This window comes from Aquarana catesbeiana, linkage group LG07 (genome assembly GCF_042186555.1).
Source record: "Aquarana catesbeiana isolate 2022-GZ linkage group LG07, ASM4218655v1, whole genome shotgun sequence".
Lineage (NCBI taxonomy): Eukaryota > Metazoa > Chordata > Amphibia > Anura > Ranidae > Aquarana > Aquarana catesbeiana.
The window spans coordinates 172,212,602-172,226,056 of NC_133330.1; the positions used below are offsets into that span (position 1 = coordinate 172,212,602).

The 13,455-nt window shown below is 45.9% G+C and overlaps 1 protein-coding gene across 1 annotated transcript in view; it reads left to right on the forward strand.

The window, feature by feature from the left end:
* LG07H1orf21 (linkage group 07 C1orf21 homolog) overlaps positions 1 to 13,455 on the forward strand; it is a 227,449-nt gene that overhangs the window by 193,488 nt on the left and 20,506 nt on the right. The gene's annotated exons all lie outside the window — the stretch shown is intronic.

The window sequence follows — 13,455 nt, forward strand, 5'->3', positions numbered from 1 at the left end:
TTAAGCCGACCCGGCAGTACTATGTGTTAGGTTAACTTTAGGATGCGTCCTCCAACTGAGTCACCAGGCCCCTCTCCAGACCAGCACTCTGCATGATCCTTCCATGACGGGTCCTCCCCTGGGATCTTCTCAGTTGTCCAGCTTCTTCCCGTAGGACAGACAGCACAGGACCATTCCTTCGCCACTGTGGTAGGCCCCAGACAGGCTTCTGGGCCCACCCACACGCTGCAGCAATGTGGTTCTCCTGATTGGACCACGAGGTAGTACTCCTAACACATACCTGTCGGCCAGGAGGGCCAGCAGGTGGAACGAAAAAACCCTAAAACATGGCGTCTGACTAATAAATACCCTCTCCCAGAATGCAACTCGGAGGACCACCTCCACCAAGTTATCTCCGGGACAGAGGAGCACTTATACACTTGAACGTGTTGCCTTCCAACACCGACCCATGGTGACAACGACACCCACAGGCACAGTGTGAAACTACATGCAACATAGCCAAACTGGAACAGAGGCTAAATCTGACTATGCATGAAACAGATAACCCACTAAATTTACCTATAAGCGGTAGATGAAAATCTACCAGTGCTACATACTCCCCCCACTACAATAGACGTTGTCCTCAACGTCTGTCAAAAATAACTCCCAAGCCTGAGAGTAGGTATTTGAACTTAAAACTTGGATGAGGGCAAGGAAGAAGAAAAGACAGTATAGAGATATTACAGTTTCAACATTTATACAACATGTTCACATCCGCAAACAAAATCACATTAGAGCTGTTACAAACCCCACTATCTATCTAGCTGAAAAGCCTAATGGCTTGATAGGAGATCCAATTGTTCCTGAAAAAAAAACAAAGTTAAACACACACTAAATATGTACAGTATCATCACTAAACAGTTTAGGAGCAAAGCCTCATTTCAGAAAAAGAATGACACTCTCTTCCCACATATTTTCCTTTTAATGGAAATAAACTAAGATAACTTGAAAAGGCCATCCCTATCTTTGAGTGAATTACATACATCCTATCAATCAAGAAAATCCAGCTAGCAAAGAGTCTTTGGATTTGAGAACGCCGGGATGAATATTATCTCTTGACCACGGAGATCTCTAGACACTGACACTCTCTAACTACATACCCCAAAGTTCTTTTTCATAATCGCCAATAAAACCGAGCATCTGGCAATGTCAGTTTCTTTCCTAGTTTATCCACGGTAGTGATAAAGTGCACAACATCATCTTTTCCTGGTCTGCAAATGACCACTTTGTCAGCATAGATGTGCCGACCATAGTTCCAATGTAGGAAACATCCATTGAAGCGTTCATCCATGGCAACAGAATATCCAGCTCTCCGGAAAGGTTTTGGCACAGACAAATAGTCCCAAACAGCTTCACTATAACACTGTTCCCGGTTGGCCTCAATTTCCTGCATAATTTCCTGAGTAACATAAGGAAATTCCAGACCATATTCTGTGACAACTCGTTTAATGAGCACTCTGTAAACGGGCAAGTTTAGGCAAAGGTCTATTTTTCCCCAAACCAGAAGGCACACAAGAGTTCGGTGATTTACTCACCATAGATCCGACGGGTGTCGGAAGCAAACTAGCAACTTTGGACAATGTCTCTTTGGTAGTACTGTGCGGCTCCACACAAGGTGATGTCTTCCCAGAATCCAAGGCTGCCCACTCTGAGAAAGTAAGGGCAGAAGCAACATCTTCACCCTGGGCCCACAATAGTTCCTGTGACATTGTTTCAAACAAATCATCATCACTGGAGAGATCTGACATAGAATCTATCTCTGAGTCTCTCAACTCTTCTGCTGGCAAATGTTTACAAAGAGTCCCACATATGTTCCCCTTTGATCTCTCACCCGTTCCTGACGTGGACTTCTCCGAATCCATGTATTTCTCCGGCTCCGGTTCGGGTAGTTTTTGGGGTAGGCCTCGACCACGGCCGCGGGAAGCCTTCACATATCCCACCTTCCTCTGGACAGGTGCAACAGGGAAAGGTGTGGTAGAAGTAGAAATGAAAGTGATGTCCGCTGATGAAGCGGTGACAGCGACATCTCCCTCGGGAACACACTCGGTAGCAGGCGAGATCGCAGCCTGTTGCTCTCCAGCAGCAATGGCAGCAGTCTCCACTGTGGCAATTCCTGTAGCCCAATCCACACAATAAGCACGGGGCGACATGGTAGATTGTTCCACTGTGAACAAATATTCTCCGCACTGCAAACATCGGACAAATGGACGGAGATGTATGGCCAGTCCTTCGATATCTCCAACTGTGTATAGCACAAACCGCCCCTGCGGCTTCAGACGAATGCCGGTATCTGTCAACAGGGTTCCGGTCAGCATAGCACCCGCAGCGGTACTTGTAGGGAACATCTTGGGTCCCATAATAGACGGTACCAATGGAAAAGAAGACATGGCCGCACTCTGATCCTTTCCGCGTGATCACGAGGCCTCTCTTCTCCTTTGGCGCCAAACACACACACACGCGTCCCATGCGGTAACAAGTAGGTTAGGCTCCTCCCACTTGTTCTTCTGATCACGTAGGTCCTGGGCTTTTACTTCTCACCCACAGCCTACGCAGTCAGAAATAAAGTCCTGCAACTTAACCCCTTCCTTTCCTGGAAAAATGACAAAGTCCAGAAACTTCTTTTAACATAAACTCCCGGTGAAATACTTCTCAGGGTTGCGGGAGGTTGACGGCTAACAATCCCGGACGACGCCCCCACATGTAGCAATAACTCATGGTGGAGCTGCTGGTTTAAAGCGGGCTGTTACCGTCACCTTCGTTACCTCAATTTCACCAGAACCGGGTCTATGGTCCCGTTGAGCTTAATACCAGACAATGTAGGCACTGGACACTTGAGTATCTTTTCCAAGGTTTTAATAAAGAGTAACTAAAGAAAGTAGCAGGAAAGAGGTAGAAGAAGAGTTGCAGGGAAGTTCAAATACCTTTTCTTAGTGTAGTATTAGGAATTGAAATCTTGTAGATGAATGTACTTTCCTTTTTAGAGTTGAATCTTTGCCCACCCGGGTAGGTTTCTCTCACTAACCTAGCAGCCGATACGCAGCACGGACAAAAGTCACTGCCACAGACTTGAATGTAATAGAAACCCGTACGATCCTCTGCCACAGGATGTAATGGTTTACGATGAACAGCAAACACAGCACTAGAACCTTTAAGCCGACCCTGCAGTACTATGTGGTAGGTTAACTTTAGGATGCGTCCTCCAACTGAGTCACCAGGCCCCTCTCCAGACCAGCACTCTGCATGATCCTTCCATGACGGGTCCTCCCCTGGGATCTTAGTTGTCCAGCTTCTTCCCGCAGGACAGACAGCACAGGACCATTCCTTCGCCGCTGTGGTAGGCCCCAGACAGGCTTCTGGGCCCACCCACATGCTGCAGCAATGTGGTCCTCCCGGTCGGACCACGAGGTAGTACTCCTAACACATACCTGTCGACCAGGAGGGCCAGCAGGTGGAACGAAAAAACCCTAAAACATGGCGTCTGACCCATAAATACCCTCTCCCAGAATGCAACTCGGAGGACCACCTCCACCAAGTTATCTCCGGGACAGAGGAGCACTTATACACTTGAACGTGTTGCCTTTCCAACACCGACCCATGGCGACAACGACACCCACAGGCACAGTGTGAAACTACATGCAACACAGCCAAACTGGAACAGAGGCTAAATCTGACTATGCATGAAACACTAAATTTACCTATAAGCGGTAGATGAAAATCTACCAGCGCTACACACTGAACTGTATTGCACGTATGATTTTGCAATAATATTTATGTAAGATACACACGGTTTTCATGTTTGAATGATTTGTGGTTGGTGCATTATATATTAAATGAAATTTGCAGGGAACTATTTTTTTATTTTAGTTTTAACACTATATGGTTATACAGTATGTGTACCTTTTTTGTTTTATAATTACATCTTTTTTTATTGGTGTAAGCAAAGCACAACACTATTAATATAATAACTCTTATAATAATAACTCTTAATATTATATGCAGCTAATAATGGCATGATAGAATAATCAATGATTTGTAGCAGCCTGTAGTACTGCATCGTAACCAGCTACAAATTGCCAGAGAAAATAAGCTGAGAGATTTGTGGCTGCTGCAGATGTCCACTAAAGTTTTGCTAGTGAGACGTACAATCTCTTTTGAGAAAGAGTTGGAAAACGACATTAGAACCTTTGGTATTTGTCACTTCCAGGGTGTCGGCACCTTTTGTCTCCCACCACACTCTGGTGTATGTTTATTAAACTGAGAATTGTTTTCTCAGTTCAGTTCTCTGCAGTTCTCAGAGGAAAATTATCTCTCCTGCAGCTGGTTTATGAAGCTGAGAACTTGGAGGGAGAACAGAGGAGAAGTGTTTGGTGTAAAGTGGGTGAGCTGCCTGTAATCTCATGCGATAATGTGAGATTACAGTGCAGAGTTCAAAAAGTGAAACTAAAGTTTAAAAGAACATGTACAAAAAATGTACAGACATGTATGTGTGTGTGTGTGTGTGTATAGGTGTGTGTGTATATGTATATGTGTATATATATATATATATATATATATATATATATATATATATATATATATATATATATTTATGGTTGGAGCCCTATGTCCGATATGGACATAGATAACACTTATAGTAAAGATGGGACTTACCATTGGAAATAGACCTAAAAGTGTGGACTTACCATATGAAATGGACCTGAAAGTGTGCCTTGGTCTAATGGCCGGTATGCCAAAATAAGGGGGCATACCCTGGTTTAAGAAATGATTTTTCTGTAAAGAGAAATTAATGAAATGAATAGTTGAGAAATGTTGTGAAATGGGGATGGGAGGGTGGGTATCGCGCACAGGAAACCGACAAGCACCACAGGTGAGCGGGCTGCTTAAATACCCCCCGGGCTCCTCCCATAAATTCAGGCCACCATACTGGCCTTCCTACTTATGGTTGGAGCCCTATGTCCAATATGGACATAGATAACACTTATAGTAAAGATGAGACTTACCATTGGAAATAGACCTAAAAGTGTGGACTTACCATATGAAATGGACCTGAAAGTGTGCCTTGGTCTAATGGCCGGTATGCCAAAATAAGGGGGCAAAAACATTCAGGTAGGGTTATAATATTTATTGGTTTTCAGTTATTTATTGAGCCAATTTGGAGAATGCCTGTGCCATCTCTATTTGCGGATTGGGGATATACCGGGCGAAGCAGGCTGATTTCTATCTGCCTAGTCTTTTGATGATGTGGTCTGGAACCCCGTGGCGGGATGCTGCGGAGGCTGCTCCGATGCGAAAGGAGTGTCCGGAATACTGACTAGGGTCAAGGTGAAGATTGCGGAGAAGTATCCTTATGTGTTTCACAAACTGAGAGGCGCTTAAGGGTTTAACTGGGAATGGTAGAAGGGGACTGGTGTCTGGTTGCTCAGGCAGGAGTGACCGGAGTCGGTTGAGTACCGCGACTGGACACCAGCTGTTGTTGGTTTTGTAGAGGTGAATGTTCACTCCTGAGCCCGTTTGCTGGGTTTTAGAGACCTCGAGGTGCAGGATGAAATGGTCTTGGTATGGAAGCAAGTGCCGTCTGCATAGTACTTGGTCTGTGGGTTTGTTAGAGGTGAATTCGCCAGGTCGCAAGAACCCATAGTAAGCTAAATATATGGCTGCTTGTAAGACCGTGCTGGGGAGCAGACCGAATGGCGAAGTAGCCAGAATAGTTGACATGTCCCTAAAGATAGGCCCCGTAATGGGTAAGCGCTTGGCGCTGATGACTGGTTGTTGTTTCTGAATGCCCCTTAGGATGGCTCGTATAGCGTGTGATGAGAACAGTGAAGATTTCGTGGGGTCTTCAAGCGTCAAGAAATGTTGGATGCCGGCTAGATATAGCCGAATGGTATTGTAGGATAAGGCCAGCTGCGTGTGACAGTGCGCAGTGAAGGCCAGTACCTGTTTGACATCTGTTGGTCCTTTACGGCAGGATGTGAGAAACTTATTGAACGCCTTCCAAGCTGTCTGGTAGGCTTTGAGTGTGTTGTGCGAGAGTGAATGATTAATGAGTTGCGTTGCTCCGTGTAAATGTTGAACTAGTCCAGGGATAGGGGCCGACATTGGTTCGGCTTCGGGAACCTGTTCAAAAAAGGAGGTATAATTAAAACGTGACAGTGCGTCAGCAGCTAAGTTGTATCTGCCGGGAATAAATGCACAGTGTATATTAAACTGACGCTGTAAAGACAGTTGTACCAATCTGCGCAGGAAGGACATGACTGCTAGGGACTTGGACCTGCCTCTGTTGATGATGTCTGCTGTGGCCTGGTTGTCGGTGGTGAAGACTACGGTTTGTCCTGTCCAGTGGTGGCCCCAGAGCTGTGCAGCTGCCACTATGGGATAAAGTTCAAAGAGGGCAGATGTTTGAGTAAAACCGGGTATCAACAGTATCTGTTGAGGCCAGGGTCCTGAAAACCAATGGTGGCCAAAAATTGCCGCGAAACCTGTGGAGGCTGCAGCGTCTGTCACTACCTGGGGTGACAGGGGCGAAACCATGGGTATAAATAGGGATATGCCATTCCAGGCGGACAAGAATTCCTCCCACATAGATAGGTCCGCTATAGCTGCGGAGTCTAGATTTAAGATCTGATCGGGGTCTTGAGTTTCTGACAGGAATCTAAGCAGGCGTGATACAAAGGTGCGGCCTTGTGGAATAATTCGCATGGCGAAATTAAGCATTCCCAGGAGAGATTGCAACTGCTTTTTGGTACAGCCCTTGGTGTGTGTGAATTCGTGAAGGACCGCCCTAATGCGTGTTAGTTTGTCGAGGGGGAGACTGGCTTGCATAACGCAGGTATCCAAGCTGACCCCGAGAAAGGTGATGATGTGTGCTGGGCCGTCGACTTTGTGCTCGGCGATGGGAACATTGAGGTTTCCAAATATCACTCTGAGTTTGTCGAGGTCTCCTGGTGGCTTGCTGGGAGGTTCTATTAGTAGGAAGTCATCCAGGTAATGGATGACTTCTTGGCATTGACCCTTGTGTAACAGTATCCAAACCAGGGACTGAGCGAACGTGTCGAAGAGCCACGGACTACTCTTCGAACCGAAGGTCAGTTTTGTGGCAAAATAATATGCCTCCTTCCACTTGATGCCATGCCAGCACCAAAGGGATGGGTGGATGGGCAGGAGCTTGAAGGCATCCGAGATGTCGGCTTTGGAGAGCCAGGCACCTGTACCTGCTTTGATGATTGCTTGTATTGCCATGTCGACGGAGGAATATTTTAGGGAAAACTCTTCGGAGGGGATCAGGGAATTGAGACTGGGGATGTGGGAAGAATGAGGCGCAGACAGGTCGTACACCAAACGCAATTTATTCGTGAACTTGCCCTTGACAAGCCCAATAGGGCTGACTCTCCATGTGCTGAAAGGGGGGCAAGTGAAAGGGCCTATAACATACTCTCGATCTACCTCTGCTTGTAAGAGCTGATCTATGGCTTGTTCGTCAATGGCTGCTGAACGAAGATTGGCACATTCGTGAGTACTGTGGGGTAGTGAAATGAGGCCGGTGTGAAAGCCTGCTGTGAAGCCTTGGATAAGGTAGGTGGCCAGGGAAGGGGTGGGATGTGAGGTGAGGTACAGTCCTAACCATAAGAGGTTGATCCGGCTTAGTCATGCCCTCTTGTGTTGTTTGACTTCACACAAATTCCTTGGGTGTGCTCTTTGGCATAAGGTGCAGATGTAGAGTAGGCGGCACTGGCTGAAGTTGCAGGACCCGTAGTTGTAGTTATTACAGATGGCTGCCCCTCCCACGGTTCGGACTGGACGTCCGAATTTGTCCACCTGAGGCGTTGGTTCAGGGGGCGACTGACCCTGAATTGTACCCGAGGTAGAGGGAAACTCGAAGGGCCGTCTGATCGCCGCATTGGCGCACCAGGTGGCAGTGTGGGTGGAGGACTGACAAATCGCACACAGAGGTGAGCGTAAGCCGGCAAAGTGGCGGCAGAAGAGCTCTGTGTCCATGAGACTCCAATTTGTCGTAGTCTGGAACTGTGTGAGTCTGGCGGCGGCCTTACCGGAAAAGGAACGGTGGTAATCATAAAACGCAAATCCTCCATACTTGTAGCCCAAGTCTACCACCGTATGGAGATACAAGTCCAGCTCTTCCCGTCTGCTGGGGGTGGCTGAGCATAAGACGTCTCTGAGCATGCCAAAGGCCAGGGTAAATTCTGGGACCGATAACTTGCGGTTCAATCTGGGGTCTTTGGCTTTAAGGACCACGGATATGTCACCCCAGGAGTAGGCCTTATTTTCTGCCAGATCGTGCACGGAAATAAGGAGAGAGGCCAGGTTGATGTCCCTGCCGTCCAAAATGTCCTTCCTGATACTGGTTGGGACCAAATGGGAGGGGTAGACAATGGGGCTCCAGCCTGAGGTACCTGCAGGAAGGGGTGTCAAGGTTTGAGTTGCGATTGGGTCAGGGACAGCCGTGGCCGGTCGAGCCTCCAGGAGTGCCACCCTGGTTTGGACGTCTGTAACCGAGGTAGACAAGGATGACACCATCGTGTGTAATTGTGAGATAGCTGATGATATTGACTGGAGGGATGCCTGTTGGGTACTGGGTCCTGCTGCTGGTGGGGGGAAGAGGAGTTTGAAGAGCTCGCCTTTCCTCGCTGTGGCGGGGAAGGGGACACCTCTGCGTCTGAGCTCTGCCGTCAGTTTGGGGATAGTCCATCCCCTGAGGGACTGCACGCTGCCGCTCTCTGAGACCGGGGAAGGTGACAGGGGGGCCGTGAAGTCTTCGCTGCCGGCCTGAGACATAGTTGATCTGGTGAGAATCTCCTGTCTTGAGCTCTTATTTCCCAGTTGACTGTAACCTATTGGGGGTGACATGAATTTCAAGTTTTTCTTTGATCCCCTGAGTCATACTTACCCGACTTATTCTCCCATTTTTTTTTTTTTTTTTACCTGGGGGGATATCGTCCAACCTGGTGCAGGGTGGACCTACTGAACTTTGACTGACCTAGAGGAAAATGAAAGGTGAAGGGATTGCTAACTAACTTGAAGCGACAATTTGCATGGTGCATGCAATCTTTGTGACAATGAAATGATTTGAAATGTTTGCCTTGATTATGAAATGAGTGAACTCCATGACAGAGGCCCGGCCCGGTCGTGTCGTGACTGATCCGACCGTGAACCGGGCTCTGGAGCATGTACTGAAATGAGGCAACTGAAAAACATTGGTGCACACCGGGACGAATCGGTGCCTGTTTGATGCATCTGGATTAGAATCGGAGCGCAGTATGAAATGAAATGAGAGAAATGTTTACCTTGACCGAGGCTCGAATTGGTTGTGCCGTATTTTGCGACTGGCAACGAACCGAGCTCTGGTATAGGTATGGATACGGCCGAAACAAGTGAGGCATTCCGTGACGAATCGGTGCATCTCAGATGCGACTGGTTTCGAAACGGTGATGCGCTGTGGGAGTGTCTGCTGACACATGTTTAACAATTAAGACCTGTCTGAAATGAAGCGACGCTTGCGTCGCTATGGTTTCCTCAGATAACGCGAAATGGTAACATGACGACAGTGCGAGTAATACACATGCGGTTACGTTCGTGAAATTTGCAAGTGATTCGTAATTCTGATACCACGGTTTAGTGACATGACATAACGTACGAAAAAACAAAAATCCGAGGGGACCCTACCTGCGACAGCCCAGCCAGACGCGTGGTGCGAACGAATCGGTAAACGCGGACTTCAAAAACTCTCGGGCACGGAGATCACGAAATGCGGGAGCCAAGTATTTGCGAACGCTGAAATCGGAATAGTCGGCCTAGTGACGTATATCGCGCACAGGAAACCGACAAGCACCACAGGTGAGCGGGCTGCTTAAATACCCCCCGGGCTCCTCCCATAAATTCAGGCCACCATACTGGCCTTCCTACATATACATATATATATATATATATATATATATATATATATATATATATATATATATATATATGTGTGTGTGTGTATATAATAAATTATATATATATATATATATATATATATATATATATATAAATAATAGAAAAAGTCCAGAGGATCGCTGCACCTAAAATTCCTTTATTGATCCAAAGTTCAAACAAAACATTACATGATGTGTAAGTTCATATTACGTTTCGGGCTCACAAGCTTATGCCCTTCTTCAGATCAAACAGAAGGGCATAAACTTGTGAGCCCGAAACATAATATGAATTTGCACATCTTGTAATCTTTGTTTGAACTTTGGTTCAATAAAGAAATTTTAAGTGCAGCGATCCTCTGGACTTTTTCTCATATTTTGGTCAGTGGTATGACCAGATCGCACTGCACTAATTGAAGACTGGGTGCAGCTTTCCTCTACTTTGAAAAGTTATACATATATGTATGTATATATATATTATACGTGTGTGTGTGTGTGTGTGTATATATACAGTATCTCACAAAAGTGAGTACACCCCCTCACATTTTTGTAAATATTTTATTATATCTTTTCATGTGACAAAACTGAAGAAATGACACTTTGCTACAATGTTGTGAGTCTACATGACGACATCACGAAGCTGGCCAGTCCATCGCCTTTATCCTCAGCTTGTTAAGCAAGGCAGTGGTCGTCTTGGAGGTGTGTTTGGGGTCGTTATGTTGGAATACTGCCCTGTGTCCCAGTCTCCAAAGGAGGGGGATCATGCTCTGCTTCAGTATGTCACAGTACATGTTGGCATTCATAGTTCCCTCAATGAACTGTAGCTCCCCAGTGCCAGCAGCACTCATGCAGCCCCAGACCATGACACTTCCACCACCATGCTTGACTGTAGGCAAGACCCACTTGTCTTTGTACTCCTCACCTAGATGCCGCCACACGCTTGACACCATCTGAACCAAATACGTTTATCTTGGTCTCATCAGACCACAGGACATGGTTCCAGTAATCCATGTCCTTGTCTTCGGCAAACTGTTTGCAAGCTTTCTTGTGCATCATCTTTAGAAGAGGCTGTCAGGGCTGGGCTCAGCCCTTCCTTCGCAAAGCTGGCCGCTCAGCTGTCGGCTAATTGCCAGCTCCTATCTCTCCACAGTGACTCACCTGTTGATGATATCCTGCTCGTCAGTCCTGCCTACTTAAGCCGTCCAGCCCAGATGATGTCCGCCTTCGCCTTGGTCACATCCCTAGAGATTCTCTCCTGTGTTCCTGTTAAAGACTTGCTTGGCTGACATTCCTTCTGGCTCCAGATCCTGCTTGCTGTTCTACTACGCTCATCTCTGGCTCCCTGACATTTTGGCTTGTCTATCTGTTCCGGTTCCTGAACTCTGGCTGTTTTGACTAAGTTTACTCTGTTTATATTTTTTATTAAACACGTGTGATTTAACTGTACTTCTGTCTCAGTCTGTTTCATGGTTGCTGACAGAGGCTTCCTTCTGGGACAACAGCCATGCAGATCAATGTGATGCAGTGTATGTAAAAAATATTATACCGCGCTACCTGGTGAAATATAAAGCAGCAGCTCAAAATAAGTGGGATATACACAAAACCGTAAATATTATAAAACATGAGCCGCGCTAAAAATAAGTGAACAAGCATATAGAGTAAACAAAAAAGCCCTGAAGGACTCGGAAATAGCATATATGAAGCACAATTAAGGTCACAGAAAAAAAACAAAAAAGGGGGGGTAAAAATAGGTCCAAATAGTGAAAAAATGTGAGTAAGTGGATATTCAGTCCAGATAGAAGCCCTGAAGGACTCGAAAATAGCATATATGAAACACAATTAAAGTCACAGAAAAAAAAAAAAGGGGGGGGTAAAAATAGGTCCAAATAGTGAAAAAATGTGAGTAAATGGATATTCAGTCCAGATAGAAGAGGGAAAGGAGTCCAACCAAAGATGTACGGATAAAAATAATTCAATCACAAAACACCAGCATGTGAGGGGATCCACCACCGTGTGTATTATGCGCTTACCAGATGGCAAGCTTTAGTAAGCTTGTACAGCAACCTGATGGTCAATACAGGAACCGTCACACCACGGCTTCCAATGAAGGACCAGGACTCAAAACAAGGCAGCTCAATCCAACCCGATATTCAATAGGCAGGACCCAGAAATATAAAACAACGGCTCTCCATAGTGTGAAATCGTTAAGACCAAGATTTAATGTAAATAAAGATTGCACTTACATGTAAACGATGTCTTCGTGAGACGAAACGCACGTCAGATGGTAGACGCGCTGACGTCATCACAGTATATCCCGTACCTCGTCCTGAACGGGTGTCCATTAGCCGGCCGGCTGCAGTGTTTTTATATGCTTTTATCTCTGGTTCACATGTAAGTGCAATCTTTATTTACATTAAATCTTTGTATTAACGATTTCACACTATGGAGAGCCTTTGTTTTATATTTCTGGGTCCTGCCTATTGAATATCGGGTTGGATTGAGCTGCCTTGTTTTGAGTCCTGGTCCTTCATTGGAAGCCGTGGTGTGAGTCCTGGTCCTTCATTGAAAGCCGTGGTGTGACGGTTCCTGTATTGACCATCAGGTTGCTGTACAAGCTTACTAAAGCTTGCCATCTGGTAAGCGCATAATACACACATGCTGGTGTTTTGTGATTTAATTATTTTTATCCGTACATCTTTCCCTCTTCTATCTGGACTGAATATCCATTTACTCACATTTTTTCACTATTTGGACTTATTTTTACCCCCCCCCCTTTTTTGTTTTGTTTTTCTGTGACCTTAATTGTGTTTTATATATGCTATTTTCAAGTCCTTCAGGGATTCTATCTACTCACATTTTTTTCACTATTTGGACATATTTTTACCCCCCCCCTTTTTTTTTTTTCTGTGACCTTAATTGTGTTTCATATGTGCTATTTCCGAGTCCTTCAGGGCTTTTTTGTTTACATATATATCACTCTATATGCTTGTTCACTTATTTTTAGTGCTGCTCACGTTTTATAATATTTACTGATGTGGTGTATGGTCTGAGCACTGACAGGCTGACCCCCCACCCCTTCAACCTCTGCAGTAATGCTGGCAGCACTGATATGTCTATTTCCCAAAGACAACCTCTGGATATGACGCTGAGCACGTGCACTTAACTGCTTTGGTTGACCATGGCGAGGCCTGTTCTGAGTGGAACCTGTCCTGTTAAACTGCTGTATGGTGTCATGTTGAACTTCCAGTGACCAGTAGGAGCGAGTTAGAGCGATAACACCAAATTTAACACACCTGCTCCCCATTCACACCTGAGACCTGAGATGACATCAGGGAGGGAAAATGGCTAATTGGGCCCAATTTGGACATTTTCACTCAGGAGTGTACTCACTTTTGTTGCCAGCAGTTTATAAACGGACACCTATGTGGTTTCAGTTTCTATCTCCAATCCCTACATCACACTGTGATGTAGGGGTCAGAGGATGGAACCA